This window comes from Nannospalax galili, unplaced genomic scaffold (assembly GCF_000622305.1).
Source record: "Nannospalax galili isolate Female #2095 unplaced genomic scaffold, S.galili_v1.0 scaffold1191, whole genome shotgun sequence".
NCBI classification, from domain to species: domain Eukaryota; kingdom Metazoa; phylum Chordata; class Mammalia; order Rodentia; family Spalacidae; genus Nannospalax; species Nannospalax galili.
Window position 1 is genome coordinate 2,632,098 of NW_008330570.1, and position 14,477 is coordinate 2,646,574.

At 40.9% G+C, this 14,477-nt stretch overlaps 1 pseudogene; it reads right to left on the minus strand.

Annotated features, from left to right (window-relative positions):
• Nucleotides 1-355: 355 nt before the first annotated feature.
• On the minus strand, nt 356-2,758 carry LOC103746611 (annotated as a pseudogene).
• Between the last annotated feature and the right edge of the window lie 11,719 nt (nt 2,759-14,477).

A 14,477-nucleotide genomic window follows, 5' to 3' on the forward strand; every position in this document is an offset into this window, starting at 1 on the left:
CAGGTTACTCCAGGGCACAGCAGAGTGCTAGGGGATCCGGCAAGCTGCTCCTCTCAGGGGAGCGCCACTGGGCCATGGACCCACATAAAACTTGAAAGCATTTATTTAGACTTTTGGACATGATTCCCTTGGAAAATGATAAAGCACCTGTCTGTGTCCACCCAGTGGCCCACCAGTCGTGGTGGAGGGTGATCTGCTGTCTTGGAACCCTGAAATAAGTAGAATCATTATCACATAGTGCTGGATGATGGCGCCAAGGGGCTAGGCAGCCTCAGGAGGGAGGCACTGTGGCGACAATCTCAGGGTGAGAGATGGACAGCAAGGTCAGGGTGGAGCTGGGTGTAGGGCAGGACACCTACAGTTTGTCCAAGACATTGTCTAGGCCAGGGATGCCCTCCTTCAGGCCTTTGCACTTGCAGGTTTCAGCCACCATCTTGCTGGGGCAGTTACTGTTGTTAAAGGGGTCCCTGGGCAGGGTCTGCCAGTGCTCCAACATGCACTTCGGTAAGGCCTGGCCAGTGTTAGGTTGGCCTTGAAATGAAAGGACCCCTTGACGGGCAGGTAGGCCTTGACCATGAACATGGGGAAGGGGGTGCTGGCCACCTAAGACTCCTCAAACATGTGGCCCCACTTCTGGTTCAGGACACCATAGATACCACCACCCACTTGCTCAGGACACTGAATCTCCACCAGGTAGATCGGCTCCATGAGGCGGGGCTTTGCAGTTAGCATACTGGCATAGAGGCAGCAGTGGTGGATCTTGGGGATCTGGCCACTACCACAGTGATGGCATCATCATGCAGAGTCACATCATGGATGTCGAAGAGCACACTGTTCATGCTCTCCTCACAGAGTGCACCCTCCCTGGTGGCCCACTGGAAGCTGGCCACCATGCCATGTTTAATTTGGTTGAAGCATTGTACACCCTTGGTGATGTCAGTGAGGGTGTTGGGGCCGGTGGCTTTGGTCCCAAAGCACCAGATCTTGCGCACCCCAGCCACATCCCACTTGTACTTCTCTGTCAGGTAGCATGCACTTGCCTTGAGCTCCTGGCAGGCAGACACCTCACCCTTGTTAATGTCCTCAGCAAGGCCATCAGGGCAGGGCCATGCCTTCTTGTAGAGTCGGTTGTGTTTGTTGGGGGACTTGGACAGGCACTGCCTGTTCAACTCCTTGCTCACTGTCTTACTGTATGACACCAACAGGCCTGACTTCTTGATGGGGATACAGGTGTGGTCTTCCTTCAGGTAGATCTCCAGATACAACTTGCCTGCGTCAGAGATGGATTTCTCTTAATGTTGCACCATGGGGTCGGACTTGGCCAGCCGCTTGAGTCCTTCCACCAGCTTCGACAGGTTGGCCAGGTTTTTGGCCTTACTGCCACCCCGACAACCCGGCTGACACTGATCTTCATCACACGCATGTTGTGGGCATGCTGGAAGGTGGTGGTGGTGTCTGTCTTTAGAAACTAGTTCAGGCCCATGAGCCCCACAATGTTGCCACAGGGTATATCCTCAATGGGATCCACCTAGAGGCCCATCAACAGGATAGTTCTCTGGATGGGCTTCAGTCTTCCCTGGAGTAGAGATGGGGCCCATGATGTGGACCTTCAGGCCCTTGGAAACTACCCCGGAGAACACACAGTGAAAGGCATAGGAGCGCCTTTGTCTAGGGTGGCCCCTTGTGGAACAGCTGGCTTCAGTACTTCTGAGCACTGTTGGGAAAGGGCAGGAGGATGGTGATCATCTGTAGCAGCTGGTGCTAGGTCAGCAGCTATGGGTCACAGCCTCCCACAGCCACTTGCCCTCATGGTCCTTGTCCTTGCTGTCCAGCTTGATGTCCAACTTCTCCATAAGCTTGGCCTTCTCATCTTTCTTGAAGTTCATGATGGCATCAAACACCTTGAAGATGGGGTGGAGGATGAACTAGCAGAAGGCTGTGTGACAGCTTCTTGCCACCAGGGCTGTTGGTGTTTTTTCTGAGCTTGTTGTTGGCTGGGTCAAAGTACCAGTCTCTTTATCATGTTCTCTATTTTCTTGGTGCCTTCAGTTGATTCCAGTTGACCCTTGCCCTTGGCAGCAAACTTGGCCACATACATCTCTGTGAACTTTTTCAGAGTGAAGGCCCAGCTATGCATACTGGAGCCAAAAACCACTGTACCCAGCACAGGGTAGATCATGATCTTCCCTATGGCTGTGCTCTCACCTTCCCTGAAGGTGGAGATCATGATGTTGATATTCTCTAGGATTTGCTGGAAAGTCTGGTAGAGCTTGGGCTCCAGCTTCAGCTCTAACAGTGCACTGGCTTGATATGTTCAGTGATGGCCTGCCACAGCACCATCTCTGTCAGCAGAGAGCCAGCCACACAGTCCACCACCACCCAGGTGCTGTTCATGCAGCATAGGGCAGGGTTATCACCTCAGAGGATTTCACATGACCCAGGGAGTTGATGAGGTTGATGAGGAAGCCTGAGCCATTCTTGCTCTGCTTCATGAAGTTCGTTCAGGTCATTGTCTGACAACTTGCAGAAGAGTAAGATGGTGGTGGAATGGATGGTGATGCAGCCTTCCTACACATCCTTGCCAGTGTCTGTGAAGTGCATCTCCCCTCACACACAAAGGCGATGATGCCTGCCTTACACACCAGTGAGTCAGTTAGTGTGAACTTGCCATGATCCACGTGTGCAATGTCCAACATGCTCCAAATGTTGGCCTTTTGTGCATGATGGCTCAGATCTGATCCACCGTGAAGTTCACCATGGTGTCAGATGGTGATGGATTCTCCTGGGGCAAAGGGGAAGAGTGAGGAGCACTGGTGATGGCAATGATGGCAGCAGAAGAGAGCTAGTTTATTTTTATTTTATGTGTATGAGTATTTGCCTGCATGTCTATAAGTGCAGCATATGTGTGCAGCATCCACAGAGGCCAGAAGAGGGTGTTGAAGCACTTGGGACTGGAGTTATGAATGCTTATTACCCACCATGTGGGTGCTGGGAACTGAACCTGGGTCCTCTGCAAGAGCACCTAGTGCTCTTAACTGCTAAGCCATCTCTCCTGCCTTGGTTATTATGATTTTTAAACAGTGAGAAAAAATAGATAAGCAGGCCATCCAAAGATAAAGTTGGAATTCCAAGAGGAGGGCAGCTATCCTACGGTTCTGAAGATCACAGACTGTTTGATACACTTCTTTTTCCATGTGCTATTTGGTCTCAGTTTTTTAAAAAAGAAATAATTAAAAATATTTTATTATTTTTATGTGTATGTGTATATTTTCTGCATGTAGGTAAGTGCACCCATGTCGTGCAATGCCCATGGAGGATGGAAGAGGCTGTCGGATCTCCTGGAACTGGAGTTATGAACAGCTGTTAGCTACCATGTGGATGTTGGAATTTGAACCCAGGTCTTCTGCAAGAACAGCTAGTGTTCTTAACTGCTGAGCCATCTTTCTAGCCCCTGGCCTCAGTTTGAGACTGAAAATACTGCCTCTGATGCCCCTGCTATTTCAGTTTTCTATGTTAACCCATAACTCATGAACTATCTGATCTCTGTGTAACTGTTATTCCCAACATGAACATGATTCCTTTTTAAGTAATTAGGTAGATTTTGATGTTCTGGATGCTTTTCTGTGATAGGAATGAACAGGTACAATGTTAAGCAAATAGAGGCCAGTAGGAATCCATGATCTAATATTTGGTTCAACTTGATTCAGAAATCCTCACAGACAAAGAGACCTAAAATGGAAAGAGATGAATGAGAAGAATGAAAAAGTGATCAGTTGGGATGAAATGAAAGACAAGCCAGCAGGTCACATGTAATGTACTGACCCACGAACCTCCCAAAGCCTTCTCCTGGTGGGGTGTCATTGCATCTGAAGCCCCTGAGGCAGACTCTTTCTGTCTGCAGATGAGAATATTGAAACACAGGTCAAGCTGATAGTCTTTCTACGTCTGGGTGATATGCAGAACCCAGATGTAAAATTTGTCCATATGCATGCACACACACGTAAAACACACATACATAAATACATGTAAAAATGTGTGTGTGTGTATTAGAAAGGGGGTCATGAAAATGGAAGAAGAGATTTTAAGGGAGGAGACAGGAAGAGAAGATACTGGAATGCTTGTGACACGAAGATGGCAAGGTGGCTATTAGAGGTAAGAGAGGGAAACCAGGAAAGGATGGACAGGGAATCAGGGGAAGGCATGGGAGAGGGAGACAAATAAGAAGGAAGTGTGTAAGAAAATTTCATTAAAAACCCATTATTTTGTTTGCTATCTTAAAAATTAATTTAAAAACTTCTTTGGCGTCATGACTCAGATGATTACAAGAAAGAAGTGGAAGAAACCATTAAGGCATCAACTTCTGACGGACTCCTCAGAGAATGAGTTTGTAGAGAAAAACCTCAATTTTGAAATATAAAGAGACAGGTGAAAGCTGAAATATACCAAATGAAATCTACTCAGCTGGGGCAGAAACTTCTTACCTGGTCATTTTGTAAATTTCTGGAGACCCACTGTACACCTGTACAACCTGAAAACTTCATGGGGGCTACAGTCTTAGGTGTATGACCTATGCTTTCAAGGATTTTTCTTCAGTGAACTCTACCAGGTTCTCTAAGTGAAGAACCAAGCAAAATCTCAGGGCTCTACCAACTGAAAGTGAAAGTGACTGACATGAAATAAGCTTAAAGCATCCTTTATTTAAAGAACCTACCTCCTAGAGACAAGGGTTTTAGCAGTGACTTTCCCCACCCAGATGGAGAGTACTTATTTGGCTTCATTTGTCTTTGTCTTTTTGTCTCATCTAAGAAGGAAAAATATAAGTTGTGAATGTCACAGTGCATGGACACAGACTTATGAAGACTTGGGTTTAATCATAGGATACTTAGTTACTTCTTTTAAGACCAGCTCCCTTTTTTCCTTTGAAACAGGAAACAGTTCCAGCCTCAGCAGGCCTGGAACTCACCATGTAGACCAGGCTGGCTTTGATCTCACAGAGATCTGCCTGCCTCTGCCTTCCATGTGCTGGGATTAAAGTTGTGCACTACCATACCACACCAGTCCCATCTCTACCTTTTTTTTTTTTTTTTTTACAAGCACAAAAGCATTAAATATAGACAATTTGTGGCCAGATTAACACAAACTCTCAAACTGAGGGCCAGCTTACTTCATTTCATTTTGTTCAATACATCATGCCTGAATTTCCACTAAGCATTAGAAGGTGAGCTGACAACTAAGTAAAAATCGAAAGAGACAATGCTGGCTGGGGTCAGAATCATGAAATACAGCATCACATAGTCAGGAGTAGACTGATTATGGAAACTGTAGGAAAGCATCAGCAGGAAATATGGTAAATAAAAAATACTGTAGCAAAAATGAAGAGTGTCATTGATGGGCTCAGAAGTTGTGGACTGGACACAATTAAGTTCAGAATCAGTAAACTTGAAAATGTGGCAGTAAAAATTTTCAAAATGAAATGCATAAAGAAAAGAAATGAAAGAAAAAGCCCAGACGGGACATCCAAAAGCTCGGGGCTGATTTTAAAGGGTGAACATGGGTCTATTTGAAATATCAGGAAGAGGAGAGAATGGAACAGAAGAAATATTTGAAGTAACAATGGATGAGAATTTTTTTCAATTAGTGACAGATATTAAACTATACATATCCATGAAGCCAGGAAACCATCAAGGAGGATTTAAAAGAAATCCTCACATAGGCATGTATTGAAACTACAGAAAATAAAAGGTATGGAAAACTACCTCACTTAGAAAACAACATAAATAGGATGATGGTAGACTGTCAGAAACCATGAAAATAATGACAGAGTAGAGTTCAAGTGCTAGAAGGAAAAATTTAGCAACCATGTACAGAAATTATCCTTCAAAATTGGAGAAATAAGGGCTTTCTCGTATAAAATATAAGTTAATATAAAAATTGAGTAGATTTATCATCAACAAAATTTTTCCTACAAAAGATTAAAAGAAATTGTTCAGGTATAAAAAATTATATAAGCTAGAAGATCATGAAATTCTTTATATTCTTTATACTTAATTGATCTAAAATAGAACAGTATACTGAAATAATAACAGTAAAGTTTTATTGGATGATTATACCATAAATAAATGAAGTGAACAGAGATGCAATAAAACAGGGAAGAGAAACTGGAGGTGTTCTGTTATAAAGTGCTTCACTAATAAGCAGTATACTGCTTCTTAAAGATGGGCTTTTGGGGGCTGAAGACTTAGCTCAGTGGTTAAGAGCACTGGCTGGTCTTGTAGAAGACCTGGGTTCAAATCCCAGCACCCGCATGCTAGCTAACAGTGCCCTCTTCTGTCCTCTGTGGGCATTGCATGACACAGGTGCACTGACATACATGAACACTCATACACATAAAATAAAAATAAATTAAAAAAAAGATGGACTTCGGCTGAAAGAAATGTACATCTTCAATTTCTAGGTTAAAACTTTTAAAAGTGACATGAAATTTTAATCAATTGATGAAAAGAATTGTCATGTAAAAAAGTAGAAAAAGATGAGTAATATAAGTTCATTCGAAATTAGACGAAAACAGAAAAAGAGGAGACAGAAATAAACAGAGAATCATGCTCTGATTAGAAGCACTTACAGATGCACTGGCTATTGATCCAGCTGTATTAGTAATCACTTTAAATGTCAATGGTCTAAATACAAATTTTAAAAGATAGAGTTTGTCAAAGTGGATAAAAACCAAGGTGCATCTATGTTTTGCCTGTAAGAAAGCCAATCAGTAAATAAATGTAATAAAATTTTTTAAAAATTTAAAAGACCACGTGTAATTATCATTTCTAATTTTTGGTTGGTTGCTTGGTTTTTTGAGACACGGACTCACTATGTAGTCCGGGCTAGACTCAAACTCATGATCCAACTCCCTCTCTCTCCTGAGTGCTGGGATTACAGACATGCACCACCATAGCCCATTTATGTGGTACCAGGAATATATATATAAACTGATGGAGACACACGATACTAATATCAGTCAAAGACAGCTAGGTTTAATGATGATAATTTCAAAGCAGACTATAAAATAAGGACAATTATTAGGCGTAAAAGAGGCTATTTTGTAATGATGAAGGGATCAAGTTTTCAAGAAGACATAACAATATTTGTTGCGCATGCAGCTGACGGAAGAGTGCCAGCATACACACGGCAACGCTAACAGAACTTTAAGAAGAAATGGCTAAGCGCACTACTGTAGCTGAGGGCTTTAATACCTCACAGTAATTGGAAGATCAAGCAGGCTGAAAATTAGTAAGGACATAATTGACTAGAATAGCACCATCAATCAACTTGTTCTAATTGACATTTATAGAAGAGTCCATCCAAAACAACAGAATCCACATATTTCTCAAATCATATGGAGCATTCATAAAGTACATTCGGGCTATAAAACCCATCTTAACAAATTTAAAATAATAAAGCTTGTATCAAATATGTTCTTGGATAATAATACAATTAACTAGAAATCTTTAACAAGAAAAACAGTTAGAAAATACTTAAATACTTGGAAATTAAGCAAAAACATTTCTAAATAATGCATGAGTGAAAGAAGTCTCAAGAGAAATTAAAAATTATTTTGAGATAAATAAAAATGAAAACATACAGATGTATAGGATGCAGCAAAAGCAGTGCCTAGAGGGAAACTTCTAGCACTGAACACCTATTAGAAAAAAACAACAGTCTCAGATCAAGGGTCCAGGTTCCTACCTCTTGGAATCAGGGAATGAAGAGCAATCCAAACCCGACTCAAGCATAAAAAATAATGAATACAATTTAGAGCATAAATTCATGAAATTGGAGACAGGAAACAATGGAGAAAATAGTGAAATGAAAATCTTGGTCACTGAAAATATCAATAAAATTGATAAACATCTAATAGGGTCTACCACAAAAGAGGGAGGGAGGAAGGGAGAGAGGGAGAGAGAGATCGAGAGAGAGAAGATAAGTTACCAAAATCAGAACAAAAGAGGGTCATTACTACTGATTCTATGAACACTTAGTTGGTTAATTAATTTTTAATTTTGTATATGTCTCTGTGTCTGTGTTTGGTTATATTGACATGAACGCAGGAGCTTATGGAGGCCAGAGGTGTTGGATCCCTCCGAATCTGGAGTTACAGGTGGTTGTAAACCATGTAACATGGGTGCTGGCAACTGAACTTGAGTCCTTTGCAAGAGCAGTACTGGATCCTATCTGCTGAGCCATCTCTCCAGCTGATTGTGTTAACATTTAAAGGATAATAGAGTAACATTAGGTACAACACTAGGCCTACAAATAGAATATTTTAGATTAAATGGATCAAATTTTCAAACAGAAAGTGTCAAGGTTTTAGACAGACAAGTCTTTCAGTGTATTTAGCAGTTAAATTAAACAAATACTTACTAATCTTTCAAAACAAATAAAAGAAAGCAGCAGGTTCAGATGGTTTCACTGATGGATTTTAGCAAGCATTTAAGGGTGAAAGTATGTTAACTTTCCCCAACTTATCTAAAAGAGCAGAAACAGAACAACTAATTCCTTGTTGATTCTATAAGGCTGGCATTACCTTAATGCCCAAGTCAGATGACATCATAAGAAAGGAAAAGTGCTGGTAAATACCTCCCATCAATACAGAAGTGAAAGCTACAATAAAAGATTAGCAAATTGAATCCAACATTGTATGAAAAGAATGAAACCCCACAGTCAGATAGGATTTATTCCATGTTGCAAGCCTTCGGGATTGGAAGGGCGACAAATAGGCATTAACAGACAAAGATGGAGGAGTCCGAAAGGAAAGATGATCTGTGTTTACAGATTGGAAACACGGGCTAGGGGGGAAACTAAGGAGAGGGCCGACACTAAGCCCTTTGTTTTTAGATCTTCAAGTCAGAAAAGAACTTTAACTGGAGGAATTGGGCCTCAAGGTCTTTTAAACAAAAACAACTTTACAGTTAGTCAATTAGTTCTCTTAATTGTTTATCTTAGCTTCGGAAAGCCAACGCATACATACTCAAGGCAAAAATTCTAACAACATTAAAGGTCATGAAAAGAAAGTAAGCTTTTGTGTGTTGTAAGATGCACCTACAGTTATCTATATTGTGTATGTTTTTGTCCAGTAGTGTTCTGATTAGAGCTTGTGCCTAAAGATGATAATGAAAATTTTGACTGGCCAGTTTATGAAATCCTCAGAAATCATATGTATACAGTAATGTTTACATTGTAGTTGTTTTATATTTTTACAATGAACACTGCTAATTTCAAAGTTTGTCAAATAGTTAACTGATAAATACTAATTTAATAGATAATATATAAAATTCATTCCCTTTTACTCATTTTGGGTGAGTAACCCAAGTGAGATCAGGGTTAGTGAGACTTCACCTGTTTATTTATTTACTTATTTGTGTATTTATTTTGAGTCTGCATTGGCTATGAATGTATATGTGGAGTTTGGTAGAAGAAAATATCTAGAAAATAGCTCCCATGAGAGAAGAAATGAGTGTCCCCCTGTGTGTACTTTCAGGCTCTGCAAAGCTCTGTTCCGAAGCCATAGGTCTCCCCGGTGGATTCCACTGTTCTGAAAGCCTTTTAGAAGCTCTAGTCAGAGTCTTAACTTGCAGTGTGGCTTTGGAAGCTAGTACTGTGGTTTGGGGCATCAGTGTGTGTAATTATCCAGGGTGTATTTATGGTTGAGGATGTGTTGCATCATGAAAAAGATCTCTCTGCCCTCCCACAAGTTTCCTTCATTCAGCAAAACCATTGTGAAGTGAGAAGGGAAATGTAGAGAGAGCACAAACACATTCTTACATTCATTATTCTTACCACCAATACCTGGCCTGGATTGAAAACAGTTCTGCCTTCCTGTTTTGCATAATTTAAAAATTTGAGGAACATTGAGACTTATTTTCACACTTTAGAAGGCAAATAGTCTGACATGTTTTGTGAATTTAGCAGATCCAATAGTGTCCAGCAAGCAAGGAGTGCGGTATATAAGAATGAGCCTGGTGGTAACACTGGTCCTTGACAATTGCCTTGTCTAGTGTTATAAATGGAGATTTTCTCCTGGGAGTTCCATGTGCTGTGTCATTGAAGCAAAGGTGAATCTGTTCTCTCAGTCATACCACGTGTATCATATGGGGCCCTTGAGCTGGACATAGTGCCCTGTGCTGAGTGTTAGAGGAAGCTAAGCCTGGGGCAGGGATTTGACAGAGAAAATGTGAGAAATCAGAGACTGATTTTCTCCTGTCCTGTGGACTCAAAATTTAGGAAATAATGCAGATTCTTGGGGCAATCTTGGCAAAGTATCATCTTGGCAAAAATCAAATAATTCATCAAAAATTGTTTTTAAAGATAATGAGTGAGTCTTTGGAATGGCACAGAAGTCTGTGTAAGCCAGAGAGAAGCATGTGTGATGTGGTAGGAAGGCATCACACTGAACAACTCTCCCTGGAAAAACTGTTCTGTGATTGACAGACTGTCCTCATTGCTCTACCCCGAGACTCCATGTAGCAGGTCATTCTCCCAAATACTCTGCTTTTGCAATCTAGCCAGATGTGGCCACTAGCTTTTTCTAGATTTGCTCAAAATTGGATGCCCTTTGGCTTGGTGACATTTCCCACAAAGTGATACTCTATGATACCTCACCGCTACACAGCTGTGTGCAGCACACTGATGGGAACTCCAGCTGGAATCTGGTGTTTGCAGTGTTTACCCTAACAGGCTTTAGAAAGAGTATGGCTCTCCTCCTGGACAGCTTTGGCTTTCATCTCTCTCCTGCTCTTGTTTGGGTGAAACTCATATAATTGTTGTTCTGGGTTCTCATCCTTTCTCAAAGGAGTAATTGTTTTGTTTTCATTGCCCTATGAAGAATGTTTCAAATTGTTCTGAAATAGTATCATCTGAAGCCAGTTGTCCATTAAATCTGTGGATTTTTGCAGTGGCAGGCTCTGCAAGTCAGATGCCTCCCATCACCAAATGAATCACCCAGAAATCTTACTAGGAGATTTCCAATGAAAGGCTCAAATGTTTTTACTTGACATCAGTAGGTTCCTCTGACTGTAGCTTGTTCATCTCAGAAAAAGGCTGGGTAATGCTGAGCATGGCCAGATGTCGTTGTTTGTTTTCTCTGGGGAGCTCATAGTGGTGCAAGTGTTAATCTGCTAATGATGTACTTGTATAGTGTAAATTTCAGTGTGGGCAGGGAGCTTGATATACCTTAGTCATTCTGCAACCTCCAAGTGGGTTGCAATTCCTTCCATCCCTCTGTAAAATATTAGGTAAGATTGACAACTTATCTCATGCCTGGTATATAACAGGCACAATCCTTACAGAGGAGGCTCAGTGGATGCTCATTTACTTAGTGTCCCGCCATCAGATTGTTGGAGAATAGAAAAATCACCTATTCTCTATCCTCAATTGAGTTTTTGACTTTGATAAGTTTGGAAGCCTCATTCAGTCTAGGTTCATTTTGAAAAGTTGTCTCAAGCTTGTCCTCAAACCATAAGGAGGATGATGCATTTGTTGTGGGGTGTGGACTGAATAGATGGACATGGATGATGTTTGAAGACTTTGAGGTTAAGGTGAAATGCTTTGATTTGCTATTCACATTTCTCTCCCTCCATGCATGTTTTACTAAATTCACCTGCCAACCACAATCCCTCTGAAACACTTGCCATTCCCAATTTCTATCTTTTCTGTTGGGACCATATTGATCATTCTTTCCATGTTTTTTGAATTAGATGCTTCATTATTTGCCTCCAACTTGTTTTCTTATATGGTTAAACTGGTTTTTTGCATGCTAAACATTTACATTGGGAATACATATATTTATGTTTGGTGACATCAATAAGCAAAACTCTATTCAGCACCAATATGAGGAGATAACTGTGTTATTCCTTCACTAGATCTTCACTCTTGTGCTAATATAATTTGATTAAGACACGTTACCTCTCTGGGCTTTCCTTTTGATCTACATAAACCAGGAATCATTTATGAAACAGATGGGTCCCATCAGCTCAAGACTATTATGAAGACAAGAGAAGTTAATATATACATGTGAATGTGTTCCCAAAGAACCCGTGACACATGCAGACCAAAGGTCCTATCAGGGACAGTTACACTGACCCTTATCTTTCAGTCTCCTGCCTTCTACTTTGGAGCTGACAGTCTGCCTTATTCTTACTGCTGTCTCAGGTACATCATCACATCTGGCCTCCCATGGCCACATGCCAAATATTCTTTTCTAGGCTTTTCATAACAAATGCAACTGACTGTGACAAAAACCCACATCCTCACAGCTCCAGGGGATATGAGTCTGACACCAAGGTGTCCCTGCTGGGCTGCGTTCTTCTGAGACCTCATCCCTTGGCTTACAGATGGCCATCTTTGTTTTGTTTTTTTCAGTTTAAAATAATTTTTGCATTTTTAAATTTATATATCTATATTATTCATCTAGTGTGTGTGTATATGTGCTATGGCACACACGTGGAGGTCAGAGAACAGCTTGCAGGGATTGGTTCCTTCTTTCTACCATGTGGGATCTAAGGACTGAACTCAGGTTGCCAGGTTTGGTAGCAAGCATCTTTACCCACTGAATCATCTGACTGGCCATGTGTTTTCAGTTTTTGTGGCAGGATTTACCCTATAGCCCAGGGTGTCCTTGAACTAGCAGCAATCCTACTGCTCAGCCTCCCAAGTGCTCAGGTTACAGGCATGTCCATCACACCCCTGTTTGTTTGTTTGGTTTGGTTTGGTTATATGGCCATCTTTACCCTATAGCCTCTTATAGTTTCTCTCTGTATTCTAATCTCCTCTTCTTATAAAGACACTGGTTATATTGGAATTGGGTCCATTCATATCATTTAATTTTAACTTAATTATATCTTTAAGAGTCTACATCCTTTATAATTACATTTTGAGGTACTGGAAGTCAGAATGTCAACATAGGAATTTTAAGGTGACAAAGCGCATCCCTTAATAACCTGTGTCTTACAATTTTACATCTTTCCAAAATGTCATGCATGTGTGTTTCCTAGAATCCTTCATTTTTTCCTACCAAGGCCCTTACCACCACTGTGATGTATTCTTTATTTGTTCATATTCTTCACAAGAGCCTAATCAATATGAATGTATACCACCATATTCTTCCTGTTATCCCACTGCCATCACCCATTACCAAAGCAAACAGATTATTAATTTAAATCTTGAATATTTGCTTTAATATAGAGTTTTTATTACCTGTTCTATATGAAATGAAACCACATATGTATTTAATATTTTCATGTCTCAGATAGTTGATATAGACTTTTAAATGTAAAAATCACAAGAGCTTTATGAGGTAGGTATTCTTACTATAATCACTGTTTTACATTTGAGGGGTTAGAAGCATAGAAAAATAAAGTGACTTACCTGATAGAGCAATGGTAGTGGTGAAGGTGGGATTTGAATCCATGAAATATGAATTCAAATCCTTCATGCTTAATTAATTACAGCACTGAGAAATCAATGGTGTGGTAGAGCAATAGAGGGTGTTTTACAGTTACAGTCAGCTTGCTAAGCTCTGCCAAAGCCTCTATCAAATGCCTGTCCTAAATAAACAAGCAATAACTGTTAGGGTTGTTTTGAAGTTGTTTGGGTTGTTTCAAGGTGGAGGTCAAGTGAGGGATGAGGAGAGACGCAAGATAGTTATTGTTTTCGGAGTTAAAGGATGGGGAAGACATTTGTAGTAAAAGCTCTAAGTGAGTCCAGGTGAGAGAATGCTATCCACCCATTTTACCTTAGAGAAGATTAACTTCTGAGTCTTTACAGTGATCAAGGTTTCTTAAATTATCCTAAGTGATTTTCATATCAATTGATATAAGAGGAAATGGTTCTATTGTTACCTATATTTTATTGGTAAGGTAACAATGTGAGAGTACTTAAGTGTGTTACAGTTGCAGGCTAGTAACTAGGGGAGGGGTCCTGATTGAGTTAAATGTTGGAAGGCAGTAAGGTAAGCTACACTTCAGGGGAGTACCCACCATCAGGAAGGAAGCGGCAGAGGTGTGACTGTCACAAAAGACTGAAATGGACTGGTCAGAAAGGTTGAAAGAGAACAGGGAAGGTGCTGGCTCCAGAAGCAAAATCCTCAGGGAATCCCATGGCCAAAGGAGCCTGAGTGAGAACATACATGTGTACTTCATACACATGGCTGCTTCTGCAGTCTCAAGTCATGAGACCTATAGCCATGTCCCACATCATGCTCTCCATGGTGTGTTACGGCCACAAGTTCTCTTTGAGTAAAGTTTATGCATTTTTCCCCTCTTGAATATGCTCAAATGGAATATCACTAAATTGCTAGTTACCTTTATATTTGTTTTATTTGTTCTAGTTCCAACTGCCTGAAGACATACTACTCTTTGGACTTTTCCCTAGGGGAATTAGGTCCACTGTGACAGGCAGGTTTGCATCACAAAGGAGCATGTTACTTC